Below are 25750 nucleotides of genomic sequence, written 5' to 3'. Positions count from 1 at the left end.
ATTTAAAAATCAGTTGTGTTGCAGACACTTTTCAAGGTGGCGAGTTTGCGGATCAGATCTGTACATTTTGGTACAAAATATGTAGAATCTAATTACAGATATGAGTTTTTGGTGAAAAAATACCCAATTTCAAAAAAACAATCAGTCGAATCAGAGTCCAGATGAGGGGATATCACTGATTTGAAAACAACTCTTTTTTCAGAAATTTTTGTGACGGAGGGACAATTCCAATGCGGATCTGAAATTCTAGTACCTAGATCGAGATTTCTACCACATGGGAAGATGTAAAATGGTTGTTCCATTTCCAAAAATAGGTCATAATAGGGATTCTAAGCAATATTCACTGAATTGTGGCCATTTCAAATTTTTGCCAAGTTATTAGTTATATTGGTATCATTTCATATATTTTTATGAGATCTATAAAAATATATTTTTGATGAAGATGTACAAATTTGATGGCTCTAATCCAACAATATGGTTAGAACAAGTGGAACAGTATTTCACTCTGGAACACATCGTAGATGATGAAACTAAACTAAATGTGGCAGCCATTTACTTGGACCAATAAAGATGGCAATGGTGGCAGTGTCATAAGAAATGTTATCCAAGGACAATTACTTGGTAGATGTTCGCAAAATCCATTTGGGACCGCTTTGACCCTAAATCTAAATTTTTGGCTCCTCTTACTAAGCTCAAACAGACAGGCACACAACCTAGCAAAAATTTTATTTTTACAGGAAAGAAGGAAACCAAGAAACCTAAAGGGTTATTTTCTGCTAGTATCTCCTTATTGCAGGATCATGGGTTGATTCAGAAGGAGAAGATCATTGTGTCTATAAATCCTAGTTGCAAGCATAATTTTATCAATGTTAATTGGGCAAAAAAAATTGCAAGTTCCAGCAAAACACATTGAAAACACACAGGTGGATAATGAGAATGTTCAAGTTTATAACGATTTGAATATTTCTATGGATAAATATGTGTTGCATTGTAATTTTTATACTTCAGATATGGATAACATGGATGTTGTTTTGGGATATCCTTGGATGGAATCTATGGGTACTGTCAATATTAATGTGCAGAAGAAACTCTTAAAGCTCTAGTATAAAAAGAACAAAATTTCATTGCAGAATATTTCCATTAAGACCCAAGCAAAGACTATGGAGGTAGAAGCACAAAGCCCTAATGACACTTAGACATTAGATGATGAGCCCATGATGGTCAATAATCAAACACAAACATCAAACCAGGTACCAGAAAAACAGGTAGTGTCCAAAGAGGCTGAAGCAGAAAAGGTTACAGGTACTGATACAGTGGTTGAAGTAATATTGGAAGATAAGAAACAATAGTAGGCACCACAACATGTACCAGATATAATCAGGCTCCATTAGGTGGTGAATTAAAAAAGGATACACCATTGGTTAACACTTCAGTATATCACCAACCACATCACACCGCAAGAAAACAACCAACAAGATGGCAACGAATTAACCACAAGGACAACAACCCCCGCATGACAGATAGAGAGGAGCGATGATCCACCTACAACACATCAACACAAAAGAGCCGCCAAGGTCAAGTTCCATCTCAAGCGAGGGAGGCACCAATTGGATGAAGGGTCCACCTTTCTCTTGGACGGCTAGATGCACGTGCATGGTACAAGTGGACTATTCTTTTGAGTAGATCTTATTATTTGTGTTCTTCGTATGTTTCAAGGATGAAACATGTTAAGGGGGGTGGAATGTAGTATACCTAGGGGGGATAATATGGGGTACAAAGGGAGGTACCCAAGACAATAATGTAATAATGGGATGGGCCATAGTAATAAATAAGGTGGTTAACCCGTATCATGTAAGGGACCACAAGTAGTTAGCAATTGTAGAAATTTAGAATAATTTAACACATATTCAACAGAGATTATCCTGATCATGTACTATTTCGGAATACATACACAATACATAAGCTCCTCTACGTTGATCATCAATATAGTAGCATCAATAACAATAAAACATCAAGAGCATTCACACATTAACACAGTATGTAACCTGGGGAAAGCATCTCGCTAAAAACCCCAACTATCTGTATATTAATGATTGAGAACATGTAACATTACAAAGTACAATGCTTATCACAAGCAATCTAGTACCAGCTCCACCTGTTACACACAATACATCTCAGATCTGATCTCCAAATCTATTCCACTGCTTGCCTGCCTCCACTGCTCACTACCTGCTCAAGAACTGATGAGAATGTCTCACCAAACTCGTTTTTCACCTCAAAATAATCACTCACACTTTGTTGGACGTGAGCAAAGGCTACAATACTGGCCAAATACGTGAGCAAACTCATTGGCATACTCAATCCCTTGATTGTGCAAGATCTGGTGCACAACTATAGTCACAACTGATAGCAATCTGATTCTCTACCACCTGTCCCTGTTGAACTGAACATGCACTGACATGCAACTGAGTTAACTGATGTATTCATTAGTTGCATCATGAGTTAATAATTAGTTTAACAACTCATCATTAGTCTATTTTCAGTTAGACTAATTACAACTAGTTTAACCAAGTCAAACTGAACACAACTCCATCAACTCCACAATCAAATCCACCAAACTCAACTGATTGAGTTCTAACTGAAGTCATGCATGCAACAACTCAACTGAGTCATAAGAAAAGCGTATTTCCTTCTGACAGCTGCATGTGCCACCTCTGTAGCTCAAACTAAAGTGCTCCAAGAGAATAAGATCAAGTTTATAGTCCAAATATTATTATGAGACAATAATATTTGACTTTTCTATTTTTGACAACTAGTCTAAAAATAGACTTTGATCACTCACACTGTGATCACTCACACTTTGATCAAAAATAGAAGTCCATCTATTTTTTCCAACTTGACCAATCATCGATAAACAACAACCTGCAATCCATAGACATGATCCATATGTCTAAAAATAGACATAGTCTAAAAATAGACTTGTGCCAAAAGTAGCCTGCGGGCCCACTTAGTGAAGGCGACTCTTTTCACTAAGCTCCATCATCTTGTTGCAATCTCAACACTCTCTCTCGACAAGATATGGATTATCAGCAACCCCTATCCTACCTCGGTGGTACTCGAATTTTCTCCTTGTGAGAGCCTTCGTCAGAATATCACATGATCCTCCGCTGCACACAATCTCTGATGTGATGGTACCTGATGTCAATATGTTTAGATCTATCATGAAATACAGGATTAGCCGAGAGTTTAATGCAACTCTGGTTATCACAGTAAATCACAGTAGGATGCAAATGAGAACCGAACAAACCAACCAGGATCTTCCTCATCCATATAGCCTCGCATGAAGCCAAACTTGCTGCCATATACTCGGCCTTCGCTGAACTGAGTGCCATGGATCTATGCTTCCTGCTGTACCAAGAAACTACTGTCGATCCGATACTGAAGACCCCTCCTGATGTGCTCTTTCTGTCCATTGGGCTCCCTGCCCAATTTGCATCTGTGAAGCCACATAGCTTCACCTCATCCTCCTATCTGTACCACAAACCATATTCCGATGTGCCTCTCAAGTAGCGCAATACATGCTTTCCCACCTTCCAGAAGAGATTGGTAGGCTTAACCATAGCTTGTGAAAGCTGGTTAAGTGCATAGCATATATCAGGTCGTATATTGACCAAATACATCAGCGACCCCACCAACTGTCGATAAACAGTGGCATCCACTTCTTCTCCCGAAGTGGCATCCTCCTTCCTCCAACCTCCAGGAAGAGGAGTATCAACAGGCTTGCAGCCATGCATGTTGAACTTCTCCAGTGTCTCCCAAGCATACTTGCCCTGAGAAGCAAATAGTCCACCACTGCGCTACCATATTTCCAATCTTAGGAAATAGTGAAGGAGGCCCAAGTCCTTCATCTCAAACTCTGTAGCAAGATCCTTCTTGCATGACAGTATCAACAGCTCATCACCCGTTAGAATCAAATCATCAACATACAGTACAATGATAAGCAACTTACCCTCCACCACAATCTGGTATAGGTTAGGATCCGCCTCGCTCTTGGAGAATCCAAGTTGTGTGAAATAGTTGTCTATCCGTGTGTACCAAGCACGTGGTGCTTGCTTCAACCCACACAGCGCTCTCTTGAGCCTGCACACATGCGACTCGCTGCTGAAGACCTAAAAGCCTTCGGGCTACTCAATGTACACCTCCTCCTCAGTGACTCCATTGAGGAATGCAGTCTTTACATCCATCTGATGAATGTGCCATCCCATCTGCGCTGAGAGAGCAAGAATCGTCCGTATGGAAGAATACCTTGTGACAAGTGCAAAGGTCTACTCATAATCGATCCCCTCTATCTGTGAAAAGCCTCAGGCAACAAATCTTACCTTGTACTTCTCCACACTCCCGTCAGCTGCCTGCTTGACCTTGTAGATCCATCTCGAACCCACCACTGATTTCCCTTCCAGTCTAGGAACAATCTCCCATGCATTGTTTCTGACAATAGAATCATACTCTTCCACCATGGCGTCTACCCATGCGGGATCCTCCATAGCTTCCTCGAAAGAGGATGGCTCAGTCACAACACACTTGCTCATAAGAGCCATGTATCCAGTGTACCGATCAGGTGACTATCTCTGCCTGCGTTGGGCTGTAGGTGGTCCTACAACTTTCTCTGCATCTTGAGCCAGTCGCTCAGCTTCTCTCAAGCGCTTTCGCCCTCTGATGGTTGGCGCTGCATGAGTGGACTCGTCCAATCCATGAACCTCATCCTGTGGCTGATCCACATCCTGAAGCTCATCCTTAGGAACTAATAGCTCCTCATCTGCATGCAAGTGTAGCTCCCTCTCAAGCGAACACTTCATGGCTTTCTCCTCCTGAAATTTTATATCTCGTCGCACAACAGTTTTACCACTGTCTGGCAAATACACATGATAGTTGTGGGGCATATCAGTGTACCCCAAAAATATCCCAACCTCTGCAGTTGGCTCCAACTTCTTCCTGGAATCCTTCGTCACATGCATGTAAACGTTAGCACCAAAAATCCTCAAATGAGAAAGATCAGGCTTCTTACAAGAATAAGCCTCCTTGAGTGTACTCATGCCAAGTATCCTATGAGGACAACGGTTCTGCACATAAACTGTTGTATTGCATGCTTCCGCCCACAAGTGAAGGGGTAGGCCCTGGTCATGCAACATTGCCCGTGCAGCACCCACAATTGTTCTGTTCTTCCGCTCAGCTACCCCGTTCTGCTATGGGTTATGGGGAGCTATGAGCTCTCTACGAATCCCTTCTACCTTGCAGAAATCCTTGAACTCGTCTGAGATGTATTCACCACCATTATCACTCCTAAGAGCCTTCACCTTCTTCCCCGACTCCTTCTCGACCAGTGCTTTGAATTGACAGAACTTTGAATATGTCTCGCTCTTCTTCTGCATGAAGAAGATCCAGCACTTACGAGAGAAATCATCAACAAAAATCACATAATACCTGTGTTTTTCTGTCGAAGCAACTGAGAAAGGTCCACACACGTCTGTGTGAATTCTCTCAAGGATCATCGTGGTGTGACTATCCTTCTCGTGAAAGGTGGCTTTCACAAACTTCCCCAAAGTACACCCCTTGCACTGATCTGACTGCGCAAGTGTGCCTTTAGGAAGCCCTGTAGTGATCTGCTGCAGTATCTTCAAGGCTCCATGGTGAAGGTGACCCAATCTCTTGTGCCACAACTCGCCATCATCCCGGCTCACCAATCCTTCTGCCTTGCCCGCCATTGCTACGCATCCATCTACATGCAACTGATAAAGGTTCCTCACTCGAACCCCTATCTTCCGGGTCTCACCAGTTGTCTTGCTGCGTAGGAAAGCCTTTCCCTCACTGAAAACAACATCATATCCCTTGTCTTCTAACATTGCCACTGAGATAAGATTCTTCTTCAATCCTGGAACATGCATGACTTCCTTCAATACGAAGGGTTTACCAAACTCCCTCTCAAAGGAAATGGTACCGATACCGGTCGCACTGTATCTACCATCATCGCCCATCTCGATGTGGACTCCAAGATCTTTGTCCTCTAGATCAGAGAACAAATCTTTATCTCCCGTTATGTGAAAAGATGCACCACTGTCCAAGAACCATACTGATCCCATCACACTTGAAACCAAGCATGCGATCAATGAAAAATCAAGCTTAAACTGTGAGGCTAGAGCCTCACCTGCTGAAGATCCAGCAACCTGCTTGTTCTTCTTCTTCTGCGGACAATTAGTGGCATAGTGTCCGTGCTGGTGACAGTGAAACACTTCACCTTGGACATATCCTGCTTCTTACCTTTCGCACCAGACTGAGAATCTTTCTTGTTCTTCCCCTTCTTTGCTTTGGCAGCCAAAGCACAATTCTCTTCATCAGATACCTTTGATGAAGATCCATTCTCACCTTTATTGTTTCTGAGTTTACCCTTGAGCGCCAGGTCGCTCTTGCTTTGGAATAACATTTGCAATCCATTGAAAGACATTTCAACAACACTACTGCAAATTCGATTTCCACCAGCTCTAACTCAACCGCTTCCGATCTAGAATTCGTGAGAACACAATATTTCTCGTACAGAGATTGACTGTATGGGCATTCACCAGATATCTCACCTTCCAAATGAAGGATGAATCCAGAGGCTACCTAGCCCGATTACAGACTCTGCCTAAATAAATAGAATGTAAACACTTCCTGAATAGTAGATCTGATGATCAATCCTCGCTTGATATCCTATAAAAATCTCTTCTACAAATCAAGCAGCTCTGATACCATGTAGAAATTTTGAATAATTTAACACATATTCAACAGAGATTATCCTGATCATGTACTATTGCGGAATACATACACAATACATAAGCTCCTCTACATTGATCATCAATATAGCAGCATCAATAACAATAAAACATCAAGAGCATTCACACATTAACACAGTATGTAACCCGGGGCAAGCATCTCGCTAAAAACCCCAACTATCTGTATATTAATGATTGAGAACATGTAACATTACAAAGTAAAATGATTATCACAAGCAATCCAGTACCAGCTCCACTTGTTACACACAATACAGCTCAGATCTGATCTCCAAATCTATTCCACTGCTTGCCTACCTCCACTGCTCAATACCTGCTCAACAACTGATGAGAATGGCTCACCAAACTCGTTTTTCACCTCAAAATAATCACTCACACTTTGTTGGACGTGATAAAAGGCTACAATACTGGGAAAATACGTGAGCAAACTCATTGGCATACTCAATCCCTTAATTGTGCAAGATCTGGTGCACAACTATAGTCACAACTGATAGCAATCTGATTCTCTACCACCTGTCCTTGTTGAACTGAACATGCACTGACATGCAACTGAGTTAACTGAGGTATTCATTAGTTGCATCATGATTTAATAATTAGTTTAACAACTCATCATTAGTCTATTTGTAGTTAGACTAATTACAACTAGTTTAACCAAGTCAAACTGAACACATCTCCATCAACTCCACAATCAACTCCACCAAACTCAACTGATTGAGTTTAACTGAAGTCATGCATGCAACAACTCAACAGACTCATAAGAAAAGCGTATTTCCTTCTGACAGCTGCGTGTGCCACCTCTGTAGCTCAAACTGAAGTGCTCCAAGAGAATAAGATCAAGTTTATAGTCCAAATATTATTATGAGACAATAATATTTGACTTTTCTATTTTTGACAACCAGTCTAAAAATAGACTTTGATCACTCACACTGTGATCACTCACACTTTGATAAAAAATACAAGTCCATCTATTTTTTCCAACTTGACCAATCATCCATAAACAACAACCTGCAATCCATAGACATGATCCATATGTCTAAAAATAGACTTGCGTCAAAAATAGCCTGCGGGCCCACTTAGTGAAGGCAACTCTTTTCACTAAGCTCCATCATCTTGTTGCAATCTCAACAGCAATAATGTAATAAGCCCATGGTATTAGATAGATGGTATTAAGGGAACCATGGTAATGACCCATGGTATTGTATGTATAAGGTCTATATAGAAGCTAGAGACTCCCTATTGAGAGATGTCAAGGATTATTGTATGAATGGGCATATGGCTTGTGGAGTGTTCTCCTTCCTTAAGGAGTGAATGTATGGTGTTGCCCTAACTTAAGGGTTTTATTAATAAAGTGAAGCATTTCTATATTTAGATCTTGTCATTTCTTGGGTTTATTTCTATCCCATGGTATTGTATGTATAAGGCCTATATAGAAGCTAGAGACTCCCCTTTAGGAGATGTCAAGGATTATTGTATGAATAGGCATATGGCTTGTGGAGTGTTCTCCTTCCTTAAGGAGTGAATGTATGGTGTTGCCCTACCTTAAGGGTTTTAATAATAAAGTGAAGCATTTCTATATTCAGATCTTGTCATTTCTTGGGTTTATTTCTATTATCATATATTTCTGGGTTATATCTATAACAGAATAACAAATGGTATTAGAACCGAGAGTTGAATTTAAGGAAATGCCTCTACTACCAAAGGTTTAATTTTCCTTGTGAATGAAAAGTTCAACGTAGAGTTAAACCCAAGAAGGAAGTTCGATGGCCTCATTAGTTTCAGAGCAAGATGGCGAGGTATCACAATGCTAGGGTTCCACAAAAAGATGGTGTGCCACTTACCACAAGAAAGTGTTGGAGTGTGCATGAGTGAACCTAACCATAATTTGGAAGAAGAAAGTAGCTTGGGAATGGCGTTCATGAATTTGATGATGGTGGTTGTGGCTAAGCCTGAATGGATTCAAGAATTTCATGAGACGTCATTGTTATAAAGATGGGGATTCTTCCATGTGCTCGATGTTATCTCGTGGATTTCTCCTATTACAAGTTGCTGGAGGAGCGAAGGGTTGCCATGGAGCTGAGAGTTATGATAAATGTAAAGAGGAATTTTGGAGGCCCACAAACAATGTGTTAGAAATTGACATCGAATGCAATCCACCATGTCTTCAATAAAACATTGTATATCGAATTTTTCATATTCAGCATTTGGAGTTTTCCTTGATTATCTAAAACTCTAGAGCCTTCGTTGCATAGTGTGCATGGAAAAGAAGTCATCATCGCTGCTAACAACCCAGTGTGGTAGTAGTAATAAGGGAGCCAACTATGATTAAGAAGTGTTGTAGTATATGTTTCCATGAGAAAATGAATGATAACATGTTGAGTGATTATGGACTAGAGTAACCATTGGCAGAGAAAACAAAGCCATGATGATTCTTGGTTTTGGTTCTAAAACATGAGGTATATCTTATTCTTTTAAGGAATTCACCATCATTTTGAATTGATTAATATTTATAAAAGTATATGTTATAGCCATGTTGGTGGAAAGGAGAGTATGTGTTGGTAGTTAGGAAGACTTGCGAGCGAATGTGATGATGTCATTCCTCTCCCAAATTGTAAACCAAAAAAAAGAACTTTTTGCTAGGAAGTAGGCCTTGCGGACATGGTGTAAATTATGCACACGTGAGTATTGGATATGGGGATAACTACATAAGGAATGAAATTCATGCCATATTCTTTGCTTCTTACATGCATTGATCTAATCATGAAGGGAGAGTACTGACACTACTCAAAAGTGCCACCCTGTTAGAGATAAGAAATCTAAAGAGGTCGTTGATTCTATGGTTGGTGTGTTTACAAAAAAATAAAACATTGTTTTGTTGGGGCGATGAGACCAAATCCATATTTATCCATGTCAAGGGAGACTAAAACAAAAGTGTCGATCTCAATAATGCTTGAGAGAGAATTTGCATGGAGAATATGATTTTTTTTTAGGTTTGCAATTTAAGTGAGTTATTTTGATAGCTTTGGGGTAGATACTCAAATAATGGTTTAGATAGCCACAAATGCCATCAAATCTCTCATGAATGAGACTAGTGAGACTTCATAAGTGATTAAGTTGTCAAGATTCAAGAGAATGATTGAAGATTGAAGTGTCATGAGATAGAGAGGTAGCATTTTGGAAGTGGTGTGGTGAAATGAGAGAATGATGGCTTAAGGCCAAACATCAATAACAACTAAAAAATGTAATTATTAATGGAGTTTAAAGAAATCATGTAAATGACCATACGACTATAATACCTGCTAAGGCATGTGTATCTTTGGTAAATCATTGGTAAAGTATAGATGTAGAGCTAGGTGATATAGGGGAGCATGATGAAGCCTGTTGAGCTAGGACAATATGTGAAATTATCAAATACCCTTAGGTTGAGTTGGTATGTGAATGATTAGGTCTAAAGCTGAGTGATGTTGGCTCACTTAGTTGGTTTGGCTAGATCTAGTCAAGGAAAACCCAAAGTCAATTTTAAAGGGGGGATTACTAGATAAACTTGACATGATGGTGGAGTTGAGGTTGTGTCAATATTTATGGTTAACGGTTTGGTTTTGGGCACTTGGGATTTGTGATTCATGGTATTACATGTAGTTTAAGTCATTAAAAGGCTTAGGTATTCTCCATTGTATTGAGCCAAAGTTGAGCGGTGAAAGCTCAGGTTCTTGGTTAGCTTAGTTGTGTTTTAACCAAGGAAAATAATAGTCTATTATTGGTTAGTTTTTCCCCAATTGGGGTTCTCCATGGCAAATCATGATGTACATGTTTTAAATGTTTGTTGGTTTATTATTATATTTATTTCTCTCATTTTCTCTCTGAAATTTCATCAATACACTGATTAAGTACCCAAATGATGGAATTTCCTTCCAGGTAAATTGCACAATCACATAAAGCAATTTATTCTTGTTCATGTTTTTTTTTCAAATTTTTATTGTTAATTTATATTATTTTTAAAATAAGAAAGTGAGAAGTTACATGAATTGACAAGGTCAAGAATTAGTTAGGGTAATTTTTATATTTGGAAGTTACACGTCTATGTCTAATTCTAGCTTTTGCAACCATGGTAAGTTACTTTTAGTGCAAAATATAATTCTTATGTTTGTATTAGTGCATTGATCAAGTACTAAAATGATGGAATTTCTTTCAAAATAAGTTGTATAATTGAATAGAACAAATTGTTATTGTGCATCAATCATTTTCAAAATTTTAATTTTAATTTGCATTTTTTTTAAATTAAGAAAGTGATCATTGCGATGCATTGACAAGGATAACTATCAATTAGGGTTTTACTTAAGGCATTAATATAATAACACTATTCTTTTTTTGGATTGTATATTGGTTTCTACATTAGTGAAACATGTAATCAACTTATGTAGAAGCTAAGTCTTTAGCAAATATTCACAAAGTAAAATTCCACACTAAAAAATTGAATTTAAAGTGAAGCACATGTATTTTAATACATGCATGCATTTAAGAATTAGTATAAACTAATAATATGTGTGTTATGTTTAATATTAAATGAAATACGTATTTTACTATTTTTTCATGGGTTTCTACCTCAAGAACTATTTTTAAGGTTCTTTAGCTAATTGTAAAGGTCTAATTTTGTTGAGCGTGGAGCCTGATTATCTTCTTGGTTCAGAGGTCACAACCACGTTGGATCTCAGTTCCTAAAAAGGACATCAACGTCACCCATATGATAGCCACCATGGGGGGCGCCAATTACTTTTAAAGAGATCCCTGCCCCCAAGGCAGGGGTTTTGGGGTAGTGCTCCTGAAGCTAAAAATAGATGCAAATTTTCCTTGTAAAATATTGTAATTTTGTAGCCAATCTGGGTTGTTCATTAGGAGGATGATCTAATGGTAGAAGTTATATTAATTTAGGGTTTTTGGGGAATTGTATTACGACCGTGTATGATTATTCTGAGAGAGAGAGAGAGAGAGGAGGATGTGTGAAAGCGAAGAGGAAATTACAATGGATCTACTATATGTTGTATCTCTTCATTTTGATGGATAACAAAAAAGGAAGGACTGGTTGTTTCTTCGTGGATGTAGCCCAAATTGAGTGAACCACGTATATTTGTGCCTCTCTTATTTTATGCGTTTATGTATTTACATTTCTGCAATATTTTATGTGTTCGATTGGTCTATAATATATAATTTTCTAACAATTGGTATCAAAGTTAAGGTATATTTGGCTAATAAACACGCAGGAGGGAATAGTTCCTGGTTTGAGTGGGAGCAATGGTAGAGATGATAGGTTTAGGGTAAAAAAAAATAATGTCAAAAACTACCAACTGTTGAAGATGCAGATGGAAGATTATTTGTATAAGAAATATTTGTACCTACGATTGAGTGGAAAATCAAATAATTAAATGAGTATGATGGATGCATAATGGAATATTCTCAATAGAAAGGCACTAGGAATAATACGACTGTGTCTGATAGCACCGATGTCATTCAAAATTTCAAAGGAAGCGACAACATAAGGTTTCCTGATGGTGTTGGCCAAACTATATTAAAAGCCCTCAACCTCAAATAATGTATTTCTTATGAAGCATCTATTTAATATGGAGATTTCAGAAGACGGATTTGTAGTTGATCATTTAAATGAATTTAACATGGTTACCAGTCAATTAAGTTTCGTAGGGGTAAATTTTTATGTTGAAGTTAGGTATCTGTTATTTTTGTGCTCATTTCTAAAAAGATGGAATGGTTTGGTTATGGTTATTAGTAACTCTATCTCTAGATCTAGTACTTTAAAGTTTGATGATGTTGTTGGTTCCATAGAGAGGAAATGTGATAGGAAATTTTTGGTGAGACATACAGTAATGTGTTGACTACAGAGACGAGGGGGAGAAAATGGAAAGAGGAAGGATGCCAGGAAATCACATTATGTCAAGAAAAGGCATATCCAAATCCAGATCATGGATAGTGTGCTGGAAATGTGGGAAGAAAGGACACCTCAAGAAAGACTCCAAATCTCAGAAAGGAAAAGAAGGAGATGGACAACAATCGAAAATTCATGAAGTAAATGTGATAGGTGATGTGTTGGAAGATGCTTTGATTCTTTCATTAGAAAATATTATTGATGCCTGGGTGGTTGATTCATGGGCTTCATTCCATGCTACATTTAATAGGAAACATTTTCATGACTATGTTCAAGGAGATTTTGGACATGTTCATTTGGGTGATGATAAACACTGTAAAATCATTGGCATGGGTAAGGTTTTTATAAAGAAACAAAATGGAAACCAATGGTTATTGAAGGAAGTAAGGAATGTTCCAAATATTAAGAAAATAATACTTTCAATAGGGAAGTTACGTGATGAAGGATGTGTAACTACATTCATAGACAAAACCTAGAAGGTCACTAAAGGATCCCTGGTAATAGAAAATGGAGAAAACGTTAGTACATTGTACTTATGCAATGGTATTTCTAACTTAATTAATGCTTTAACCACCATGGGAGAAGATACAAACTTGGGGTATCATAGGCTTGAGAACATGATTGAAAAAGGGATATAGATTCTTCACTCAAAAAATTTGTTGCCAGGTTTGAAGCATATTGATTTGAATTTCTATGAGAATTATGTTTATGGAAAATAGAAGAGAGCCAGATTTATCAGAGTTGGGAAGGAAAACAAGAGAGAAAAATTAGAGCTTGTGAATATAGATGCATGGGGACCTACTCAGGTATCATCTCTCAGTGGCTCTCACTATTATGTTACTTTTATTGATGATGAAACTAGGAAAAACTTGGATTTATTGTATTCAGAATAAATCTGATGTATTTGATACGTTTAAGAAATGGAAAGCTTTGGTTGAGAATGAGACATGAAATAAATTGAAGTCTCTTAGATAAGATAATGGAGGTGAATGTTGTAGAAAAAAGTTTGATAACTATTGTTCAGAACATGGAATCCACAGAGAGAAGATAGTTCCAGGAACACCATAGGAAAATGGTGTGTCAGAAAGGATGGAAAGGAAAATCATGGAGTGTGCAACGTGCATGCGATTACATGCGAGATTTCTTGTAAAATTTTTGTAAGATGTTTTACATACTATTGCTTATCTAATAAACATAGGGCCTTCAAGTTCCTTTGATGGTGGCATTCCAGAGGAGGCATGGACAGGTATAAAGGTAAATTACTCATTTTTAAAGACCTTTGGTTGTGAAGAATTTTTTCACTTTAATAAAGAAAATGGAACAAAGTTTGAGGTAAAATCAAGTAAATGTGCCTTTATTGGATATGGTGTTAATGGTTTTGGTTATCGCTTATATGACTATGAAAAGCACAAATTCGTTAGGATCAGAGATGTCATATTCAATGAAGAGGTCTTGTATAAGGATCAAATGGAGAAAAAGAAACAAGAAAAGGAAAACAAAGAATATGCAGTGCTTGATGAGATCACAGAAAAAGTAAAGGTGCCTAAAAATCATAATGATCAGTAGCCACAACAATAACAACAACCACAAGAAAAAACAGGCACCTCAAACACCTGAAAGGGGTGTTAGAATATCTATCGGGATAAGTAGATCCCTTGAATGATACTCTCCTTCACTATATTATGTATTGTTGAATGGTTTTGTATAATTGGAAAGATATGAAGAAGCAATGAAGATAGAAACCAGGAAGAAGTGGGAGCAAGCCATGGAAGAAGAGATGGACCTCTTGATGCATAAATAGATTTGGGACTTAGTCAAGTTGCCTGCAGGTAAAATAGAATAAATTGGTTTATAGGTTGAAGGAAAAAGATGGAGGAAAACAGAGGTACAAGGCTTGACTTGTTGTGAAGGGGTTTGCATAGAATAAAGGTATAGACTTTGATGAAATAGTTTCTCCTGTTGTTAAAATGACTGCAATCAAAACCATTTTAAGTCTAGTGGCAGCATAATATTTGCATCTTGAGAAGTTAGATGTAAAGACATCCTTTCTCCATGGGGATTTGGTGGAATACATATAGATGCAACATCCACAAGGACATGAGGTCAAAGGGAAGGATAAGTTAGTGTGAAAATTCAAGAAGAACTTGTATGAATTAAAATAGGCTCCAAGACAGTGGTATCTAAAATTTGAGAAGTTTATGTATGAACAAGGTTATAATAGATGTGACTTTAATCATTGTGTTTATCTTAAGAAACAAAGTGATGGTAGATATATTATATTGTTATTGTATGTAGATGACATGCTTATTGCAGGGTCTAACATGAAGGAAAAAAATGTGGTCAAAAGAAAATTGGAAAATTCATTTTCAATGAAGGATTTGGGTGCTACAAAACAAATCCTTGGTATCAGAGTAATTAGATATGGGAACAATCACAAATTAACATTCTCTCAGAGTGAGTACATAGAAAAGGTGTTGGAAACATTTAATATGCAAAATGAAAAACTAGTAGTACACCTTTCACTAGCCATTTCAATTTAAGTAAGGAGATGTGTACCAAGACCAAGGAAGATATGGGTTATATGTGTAAATTTCCATACGCATTAGCAGCTGGAAGACTAATGTATGCAATCATCTGCACAAGACTTGATATTGCACATGTAGTGGGAGTTTTAAGCAGGTATATGAACGATCTAGGAAAAGAGCACTGGATGGAAATGAAGTGGATTCTTAGGTATTTGAGAAGTACCAGACATCAAGCATTATTCTTTGTGGTTCAAAAATTTCTCTACAGGGGCATGTTGATGTATATATCGCAAGTGATAGAGATAACAAGAGGAGCACCAGAGGGTATGTGTTTACTTTAGGTGGAACAACTCTTAGTTGGGTTTCAAAGTTGCAAAACATTGTTGCACTTTCAACAACAAACATAGAGTATGTTGCTGAGACATAGGCTAGTAAAGAAATGATTTGGTTACAAAGGTTTATGGATGAGTTGGACAAGAAGAAGGATACGGGCAGGTTATACAATGATAGCTAGAGTTCCATTCATCTTGAAAATAATTCAACATTTCATTACAAGACTAAACATATATATCTCAAGTACCATTTCATATGGTCAGTGTTGGAAGATGGATAGTTGAAGCTAGAAAACATACTCACTACCTAAAATCTTGCAGACATGTTAACAAAAGTTGTAACCAGGGAGAAATTGAGATCCTGGTCAGTTTTAATTGCTCTTCATGTATGATGTCGAATATGAGAAACAACTAGGTCTAAAGTGAATAACTATCTAGTAAATGAAGCAGTGGTGGAGTTTCTATAATCAAATCCAAGTGGGATATTGTTGAGTGTGGAGCCTTATTATCTTCTTTATTCATAGGTTTGACTCGTGTTGGACCTTAGTTCCTAAATGAGGAGAAAACATTGCCCATATGATATCTTCCAAGGTATTCTGAGGTGGGACGACTACTTTTAAAGAGCCCTCCTGGTGGGTGTTCAGGGGTAGTGCCCCCAAAGCTAAAAATAGATGAAACTTTTCTTTGTAAAATATTGTAATTTCGTTGTCAATTTGGGTTGTTCACTAGGAAGATGATCTAACTGTATAAGTTCTGTTAATTTAGAATTTTTTCCCTAGAAGAAAACCCTCATTTTATATGAGGAAATTGTGTTACATCAAGGCCCTCTTGTGAGAGGTCACTTCCTATCAACATCAACACATTATCCAAGAAGTTAACTTAGAAAATCCTTTCAGTGCCTTGGAGCTTGCATACCTCAATGGTAAGTTTCCTCACTTTTTAAGATATGTTTTCATCACTGACCTTAGATCGAGAGATTCAGTGTGGTGTTCAAATTCATCCAATTCATTCATGCATCATGGATTGTACTATAGTACCTTGAGGGCCATTATCATTATTGGTATTTCCTCTCACATTTGTTAACAACTTACATCATTGTTCAGTAATTAGATGGTGTCTAACATGTTCGACTCCAACTCATTTATTCACATTATTAGAATCGTACTAATGAGTTACAAGATAGAAAACCTTGTATCTAGTTCCATTCGTCTAGGTTGTGCTTTCAGGATTCATACCAAATCACAGAGTATGATGGCTACAATCATTTAGAAAGTCATCCAATCATGGGTCCAACATTTGTCATGAGAGGATATGACTTTGATTATTGTACATATAATATTGGCTTATAGGTTGATTATGGGTATGCGTACCTTAACAATGGTATCATGATGATTATGTATTGTAACAGATGATGATTTCGACCAAATGTTTCTTGATCCGAACTTGTCACAAGGTAAATTTCTTCAGTTCTTAGCTACTTCTTCTGACATTTTTACTTTAGGGGGAAATCTGTTACAGGTAATTTTGTTACATCTACTTCAATGGCCTGGAAAATATATCAATCAACATCCTTGACACATTGAAATCATCCCTTTGCAAAGCCTTAAGATTTATCTCTCCAAAAATTCCAATTTTTTTGGGTTAATCATCTCAAAAATCTCATTTTTGGACCCATCGTACTTTTCCTTGTAGAAACCTACACTATTGCATTTTGCATAACTGAGCAACCCCACTGATCAGCGCATGTTTCCTTCATTGAGAGTGTGGTGGTTCTTGAATTTTGGTAAAAATTAAAAATATTCTCAAATATTCTCTTTCCATAAGCTTCTAAGGTGGTTTTAACCATTTACTATTGGTTGAGATCCTAAACTCCTATCCTTGAGGTTTTAGCTCTTATCCCTAGAGCTTATCCTCCCTCATATGTCGATCTAAATCCAAGATTGGTAAATCCTAAACTACCCTATTCACCCTATAAATTCACTGCCTCCCATGGAGTCTCGGTTGGCTTGTGGAGTGCTTGAGTTTTGGTTGAAGGCCTTCTTTATGCCTAAGGAAGGACAAGTTAGGTGGTAGACATCTACATGATCAATATTTGTAAAAAAGGGTTGTAATATTATTTAATATAAAAATCTTTGTTTCCCTACACTTATGTATATTATATTCATATTTTTTTCAATGCCTTCTCAACTCATTGATTTGGGATATTAGTTTATGTTATGTGTATCTTGTAGTTCTTGTTATTGTTACAATCATTTTGCAGGTTCCATTTATAGCTTTCAGAGCTAGAGCTAAAGTTCACAAGTAGGGAGAAGAGGATAAGTTGTGTTGGATTCAAGGTAAGTACTTCCTCCATATTCTAATTTATTTAAGGAAATAACCAGTGTTCTGTATTTATTATTTCTAGATCAAGCCGTTAGATCTAGGGAGTTCATTTTTTTACATAGAAGATAATTTTACATCAAACAACAAGGAAGATAAAACCAAAGTAAATCAATTTCAAAAAGGTTAGTGTCATACTCACTAAGATTAGGCAGATGTTGGGTGTGTCCCATGAGGCAATGAGTTGAACGCGCTTCTTGAAGGAGCCCTAAATATAATGAAAATACAATTGGACATGGCATTTAAGGAGATGGGAAGTATCACTAAGATAAAGAGATATAAATTTTAGAGATCAATTTTATTTTAGTATTTTTCTACTAAGAACACCATAGATGGTGTTTCCCTTAAGAGGATAGGGTTTGTAACACCCATAGTATACTCCCCTTGATTTGTTTATTGTAAATGTACTCTGATCATAAATGATTATAAATTTATTTAAATGGCCTAAACAGTGGGACCAAAAAACCATGATTTGACGAGGAAAACAAGAAGAATTTGAGTGGTGTTATCTAGAGCCACTACTTATCTAATGTGAATTTATAAAGAAAGAAATTGAAGAATGCTCCATGAGGAACATGAAGAGAGACACCATAAAAATGATAGAAAGGCATTTTAGTAGTAAGAGTTGGTTAGATTTTGGTGGAATGACAGAAGTTTAAGGACAAAATTGGATTTTAGCTAAGCCCCCAAACCCATGAACATGATTTCTAGTTGATTTTGCTTGAAAAATCCCCTTGGATCATGGATCTGGCTCGAGGGTGACTACTGCAAGAAAATATACAACCTATAACTAGTTTATGGTCGGGCGGAAAATATGTCTTTATTTTTATTTTCAATTCAATATGTGCATGTGGATATCTATGGCTATGTGATTAGAATTTATCATGTTTCTGCTCCAAGTTTTCTTTAGCAATGTTTTAGAAGTTGAAACTTGAACCATGGTGAGGGGAAATTCTGTTGATCCTCTAGTCCAGTTTTCAGATATTGGATCACAATGTTTTAGGAGATATGATCAAAGGAAGTCACACATCTTGAATGATCCTAAAGTTATGCTTCAAATAGGCCATGTTTACATTTCTTCTATAACTTTTTTTTGGCATGTTTTAGAATCTGAAACGTAAACCCTAGTGAGGGAAAATATTACTTTTATGATCCATTTTTTAGATCTTGGATCATGATATTTATGGATATATGCTAAGATAAAGTTGATTATCCTGAATACTTTCAGAATCATGCTTCAAAATGGCCATGTTTTCATTTCTTCTATAACTTTTATTCTAAAATATTTCAGAAGCTAAAACTTGGGCGAGGCAGATTCTTTTTGATCCTATAGTCTGGTTTTCATATAGTGGGTTGTGATATTTTAGGATATATTATTAGAGGAATTCAAGCTTCCTAAATTCTCCTAAAATTGTTCTTCAAATATGTCATGTGTAATTTCTACTATAATTTTTCATGTTGAAGTTTCGAGAGGTTCGAACTTGAAACATAGTGAGGGGAAATCTGACTAATCATCTAGTTCACTTTTGAGAGCTTGGAATATTTTAATTCAGGATATATTACCTAAGGGATGTGTTTTATTAGTTTTCATGCAAAGTGTTTGAATAAATTATTAACTGGCTTAATGATTCATTGCATACAAATTGTTTGATGAAAGAACCCATGAAAATGTTGTTTTGTAGATGGGGATAGTACTATTGTGTGGTAATATTGTTGTAGCTAATATATGCATAATTGCATGCAAATAATTTGAAGAAATGTGTTAAAGATGTTTTACTACAATTTGCATACAAAACATTTGATAAAATACCTTAAATACAAAAATTAAAAGTTGCATGATTGAGTGATGCATTTCCATTAGTATGTTACAAGTGGAGCTAGAGAAATGTTTTTTATTTGATTTCATATAATTTTTTTTACAAAATGTATGCAAGAAAGATATTACTCAATTCATTGTATACAAATTATTTCAAGAAAGGTTTACAGGCAAAGTGTTTCACAAAATGTTTGAGAGATGAAAATCAAGTTTACGCAAGTGTGGGGTGTGTAATAAAGCAGTATCAAAACTTATTTTTCAAGCTAGTGAAAGGAAAAATAAATTTTTCGGTACCCCATAACTTGTGTAAGTCATTGAGGGAATTGGATATGTTATAGGATCCGTTGGTACTCTACATACATGATACATAAAATTATGAACTTATCACGGTTTTAAATTCCACCCACTTAGTCACTAGAGGATACCCCTCAAACCTCAAGGTCTCCATGTGGTTTTCCCATCAAGTTAGGGCATGGCCTTCTAATTTTAGCAACATAGATAAATATTTTTTTTCTTCCTCTATATGATGAACACTGGAATAAACTTATTATTGTTGCAACTAGTGATTTAGCTTCAGATCATCAATCTCACCTTAGTACACCATGATATGAACCTTTGATTCCATTTTAAATAGGGATTGTGAATGGTTCATGATATTCAAATTGGGTTTACCTTTTATGGGTTCTTTATTCATCTCCCTATTTATTTCTTCTTGATCTCTTAATCTCCCCTTCAAGAAAAATTATGCATTAGAATCCCTATATTCTCCAAATAGCTCAAGCTTATTGGTTAGCGCCACCATGAGGATATTCACATTACAATTTATATTTGTCACTTGTGCTTCTAGCCATGAAAACCTATCCTCCATAGGATCATGAGGGATATTCACAGATTTGTCAATTATTACTAGGGTTTTATGGATGTTGGATTAGCCATTCCATATCACCTACAAATCTTGATAATATACCCAAAGAAAACTCTCGTTGATACCAATATGATCCATAAAATGTTATGGATATTCCACTAAATAATTTGTCACAATGAATCTAATAAAATTATACTTAAAAGTACAAAATCCACACTATGAGGGTTTATTTCTGTTTAGATTTATGGATATGTGGATTATTATTTATTTAATATGCAAGAGAATTATAATTATGTAGAAAATAGATAATAGTGGAATAAAAACTCACAAACCATAATTCACACAAGATATATCCTTGGACACCCTTTTGGGAGAAAACCCAGCTTAAAGGTGAGGTCATCTACTCCCTTTCTTTGAAAACGAAATGGTTGCAAGTGCAAAGAAGTAAGGCCTATGGCCTATGGGATACTACACTGAAAAAATCATATTTTTGTACTGTTTCATTGTACCTCTTGGCTACTCTACTCGTCCATGGAACAAAATTCCCTAGAAAACAATGACAACATTTTTCCTCCTAGTGGTGTGGTTATAACACAACTTGATAATATACTAGTGGTTAGGTTTGAATCCTTCAACTCTTAAATAGAGTTATAGTTTTGACTCGTTTAGAGTATTATTCATCATGATCATGTGGCTGTCCTATTTTCCATGAACAATGGAGGTCAACATGGCATCCTCTTAGATTATGTTGGCAAAAACAGGAAGGTCATCTTCTTAATTGCATAACTTTTGCATACATAATTCAATTGAAGGGATTATTACGTAGTTGGACATGTATTTGTATTTAGAATAGGAAAACAAGGTGTGGAGATAAAGGAAGAAAAATAGCCCAAAAAATTCCATTTGATGCCTCAAAATGCTCGTGGAAGGTTTTAGACCCCGATTTGCCAAACTGGGTCTCATTGATAAAAATGGTCGTTTGAGATAATTCTTCTACATTTTCAACTCTAAAAGAATCTATATGGATGAAAACAATATAATGATCTAATCTATATTTTTAAAGTCATTTAGTAGATCGCAAGCTTGAAGCCATTTACAAATAGGGGAATTTTTTCTTGATCAATTGTTCTAATATTGATACATCCATTGTCATAACTCTTCTCCATAATGTATGGCTAAATCCATCTAGTCACTAGCTTCCACTAGAGATCCTTGAACTTAGATTATAGAGTAAGGTGTAATCTCCTTTCGTAGAGTCTCTAGTTTTAATGAACTTGTCATGCTAGAATTTTGTCTACATCTAGGCCATTTTGATGTTGAAAATATATCACCTTCCTTGCTTATCAAATTCATTCATCTTCTCTCTTATTTCTTCTGAGGAATACAATCAATTCATATCCAAATATGATTTTATCCTTAAGGTGGAAAATTCAAATTCAATGGGTCCCATAAATTTCTTACCATAAACTAACTCATAAGCAATGAATCTTGTTGTTCTCTTCTAGTTTGTATTGTAATTCCATGCTACTTCTATTAATATATTATCCCAATTTTTTTTCTCATGTTTATTTTCTTAGTGAGGGTATTCTCTAGCTCCCTATTTGTCGCTTCAACATGCCCAATAGCCTTCGGTTGGTAGAGAGTATACTGCTTATGATAGATGTGGTGCTACTCCATGATTCTATGAATGAGGTTGGAAGTGAATGTTACGATCATTGTGCTTTAAAAATGATAGGAAACCAATAATTATTGTCATTTTCGAGAACCTCCTTTTACAATGAATATAATGTACAAGAAAATATTTTATGATTTTAAGACTAGGTCTGCGTAGTTTATATATAAGCGACAATTAGTACAAATATAATAAAATGGGACCATGAAGGGTTCTAACTTATATGACAATATAACAATATAAATGTAATTTCTTAATATCTAGGGCTTAATAAGTGGTTTTAGGGATAAAATGTGGAAAATACAGTTCTTAACATTCCCCTCCACTTCAAACAAGTGTTTTCCTTAACATTTTAGTAAATGCTAGTGATTCATCCAAAATAAGTCATATTCCCATGTCATCTGTTCCATTAGTAAGTTCTTTTGTTTGATCATCTACTCCACAATTGTTGGGTTACTCGCCCACTTAATCCCCAAATGATATGGACTAGGTATACCAGATAGGAAACTATCTAACCGCTTGGTGTGCTCACGTTGAAGATTTTCTAGATGACTTAGGTAAACAAGCTAATTTGATAAATGCTAATTTGAATTTTCTCTATGATGAGGAGCAATCAGAAAAGCTAGAAAAGGAAGAAACAAGAAGAAGGAGATAGAAGAAGAAGCCCAAAGAAATTCCCAAGTTTCACAAAGATATGAGTGTACCAAATTATTGGAATCAAGAAGAAGAAGAATCAAAGGAAGCAATAACTGCAACCACTGCGAAAGAGTCCACTTCTAAGAACATTGGAAAGCTAACCAGTGAAAGAGAAACATATAAAACAGATAAACCCTTTCTTTCAAAAAAGGAAGTGATGACCCTAGAACAAGTTGCCTCTAAATTTCATTCTTTCATCTTGCCATCCATAAATAATCAAAATAAGGCTCATACCCTGAAACAAATCAATAAGTATCCACATGTTGAAGAAGATTTGTGTGCTACTAATACAAGTGGCTATATCTTAGACTTGGATAATTCTTCCAACCCTAGAGAATCAATCCGGCTTTGGATAGGTGCTCTGTACCAGATGCAGGTCACAACAAAATTGGATAATGTATCCATTATGGTCCTAGCAAAAAAATGCATGACTGGAATAGTCTATGATTGGTGGATGGGACCATCAGAGGAAGATAGGAGAGCCATTATGGAAGTCGAACTGACCACATTAGAATTATTGTTGAAGACACAATTCGTGCCAGAACCAGTTGATGAGAAAAAGTAATTGATAACAGATCTTAGTCGAATGGAATTAAAAGATTTGAAATATTTTGACCAATTCAGTAAAGATTTCATGGCTAAGGTTTTTAAAGCTAATCTCTCAAATGATGTGGCTCAACAAATTTATTTTTTTGTCAAAATTACCAGGCAACTTAGGAGACCTCATTATGAAATATCTAGATGTACAAAAAAAAAGACTAGATCATGTTTATTGGGTTGAGCTTCTTTTCAGAATTACAGAGAAAGTTAAATACTTATGCTGGCAAAAGAAGGCACATGACATCACACCCAGTCCTGATGTCTGAAAAATAATGCTACCATGGACACCATTCAAAAAGAAGAAGAAAACAAAAAGGTATGGTTTAAACCCAAGAGAGTCTCAAACCCAAGAAAGTCGTTCCGCAAGTATAAATTTTTAAAGAAAAGATCAAGACCAAGAAACAATAATTGTTGTTTCACTTGTAAATAAGAAGGACATTTTTCACGAAAGTGCCCACAGAATTCATCAAGTAAGCTTAAAGCTTGTATAGATATAGAAGAGTTTCAAGATGATTGGTCCATAGTAGAATCAGAAGATGATATTTCAAATGTATATATTTTGACAGAAGTATCAGATGCAGAAGAAGAAGAAAAATGTGTTGAGAAGATGAATTTCTATTTTTCCGATTGAGAAGATGAATTTTCAGAAGATCTCCACTTCAGTGAAGAAGAAGAAAGTGACAGTGAGGTCACTAGCAAAACAACAGAGGTTTTAGAGGATGGATCAGAAAGCTTACGGTCAGAACAGTCAGAAAACAAAGGTAAGCAAGCTATGTTACCTTTTCCAGAAGTAAATGCTTTTTGTCCATTTCAAACAAGAGCCATAGCCTCTACCAGTCTACCAAAACCAGATATTACTAAGACAAAAGAGAATACTTTGTTAAAAAGGATAGTCAAGACTAATAGCCTTATCTCAGTTCAAGTTCAAGTAAAAAATGAATGGATATCTATTGATGCATTCATAGATACCAGTGGATCAAATAATTTGGCTAGACCATCTTTGTTTAAATCTATCTGGAAACCCTTACAAAGCATACTGTTTTCAGAAACCATAGGAGGATCTATGAGTTTAACTCATTATGTAGATAATATTCCATTAAAAGTTGGGGGGAGTATAGTTAAGATCTCTGCAATACAACATTTTGATCCCTCAACTAGTTTAATGTTGGGAATGCCATTCTTAAATTATGTGCTTCCTGTAATGATCAGCAAAGAAAAGCTAATTATAAACCTGAAAAAGAAAGCTATTGCTATACCTAGACTGTTTATTGCAAATTCAGAAGCAAGATATGAAAATAAATAGAAAAGGGTGGGAGCCAGAAAGCCAATTAAGGATTCTGACGACTGGCAAGAAGTTCTGCAGATTTATGAATCAAGAGCAGAATCCAAAGCGAAACAAATGGCATGCATAGACCCCAATTGGTCTACAGAACAAATTGATATCCACAAAAGACTTCTAAAAAGTTGCTCAGAGAATCCCCAATAGTTTTGGGAAGCAGAAAGTCCAATGCAAGAAATTGTAACCTTGCATGATAACGGAGTCAAAGGGAAGATGATTCCCTGCACTCCCTCAGATGAGCAAGAAATAAAAAGACAGATTAAAGAATTGCTACAAATGCAGCTCATCGAGCCAAGTGAGTCTCATTACGCTTGCTCAACATTTCTGGTAAGGAATCATTCTGAGATAGTTAGGGGTAAACCGAGAATGGTGATAAATTACAAACCCCTCAATGCAATCACTCAGAGTTTTAATTATCCATTGCCAAGGCCAGAAACCATAATGCAGAAGATACAGCACAACAAGGTATTCAACAAATTTGATATGAAGTCTAGATATTATCAAATTCAAATATAGAAAGAAGACATGCATAAAACTGCTTTTATTTGTCCAACCGGATTTTACCAATGGAAAGTTGTTCCATTTGGTTTGAAAAATGCCCCTGCATTCTTCCAAAGAAGAATGGATTTCATTTTTGCCAAATATGATTTTATTGTCACATATATTGATGACATTCTCATTCATAGTCCAGATGTAAAAACCCATTTAGAGCATTTAGAAATTTTTCTAAAAGAAGTTCAACAGCATGGCATAGTTTTATCAGAAAGAAA

This window comes from Pinus tabuliformis, chromosome 3_2 (assembly GCF_031772625.1).
Source record: "Pinus tabuliformis cultivar Carrire ecotype Pingquan chromosome 3_2, CPIR1, whole genome shotgun sequence".
In the NCBI taxonomy this organism is placed as follows: Eukaryota; Viridiplantae; Streptophyta; class Pinopsida; order Pinales; family Pinaceae; genus Pinus; species Pinus tabuliformis.
This window is presented reverse-complemented; position numbering follows the sequence as displayed.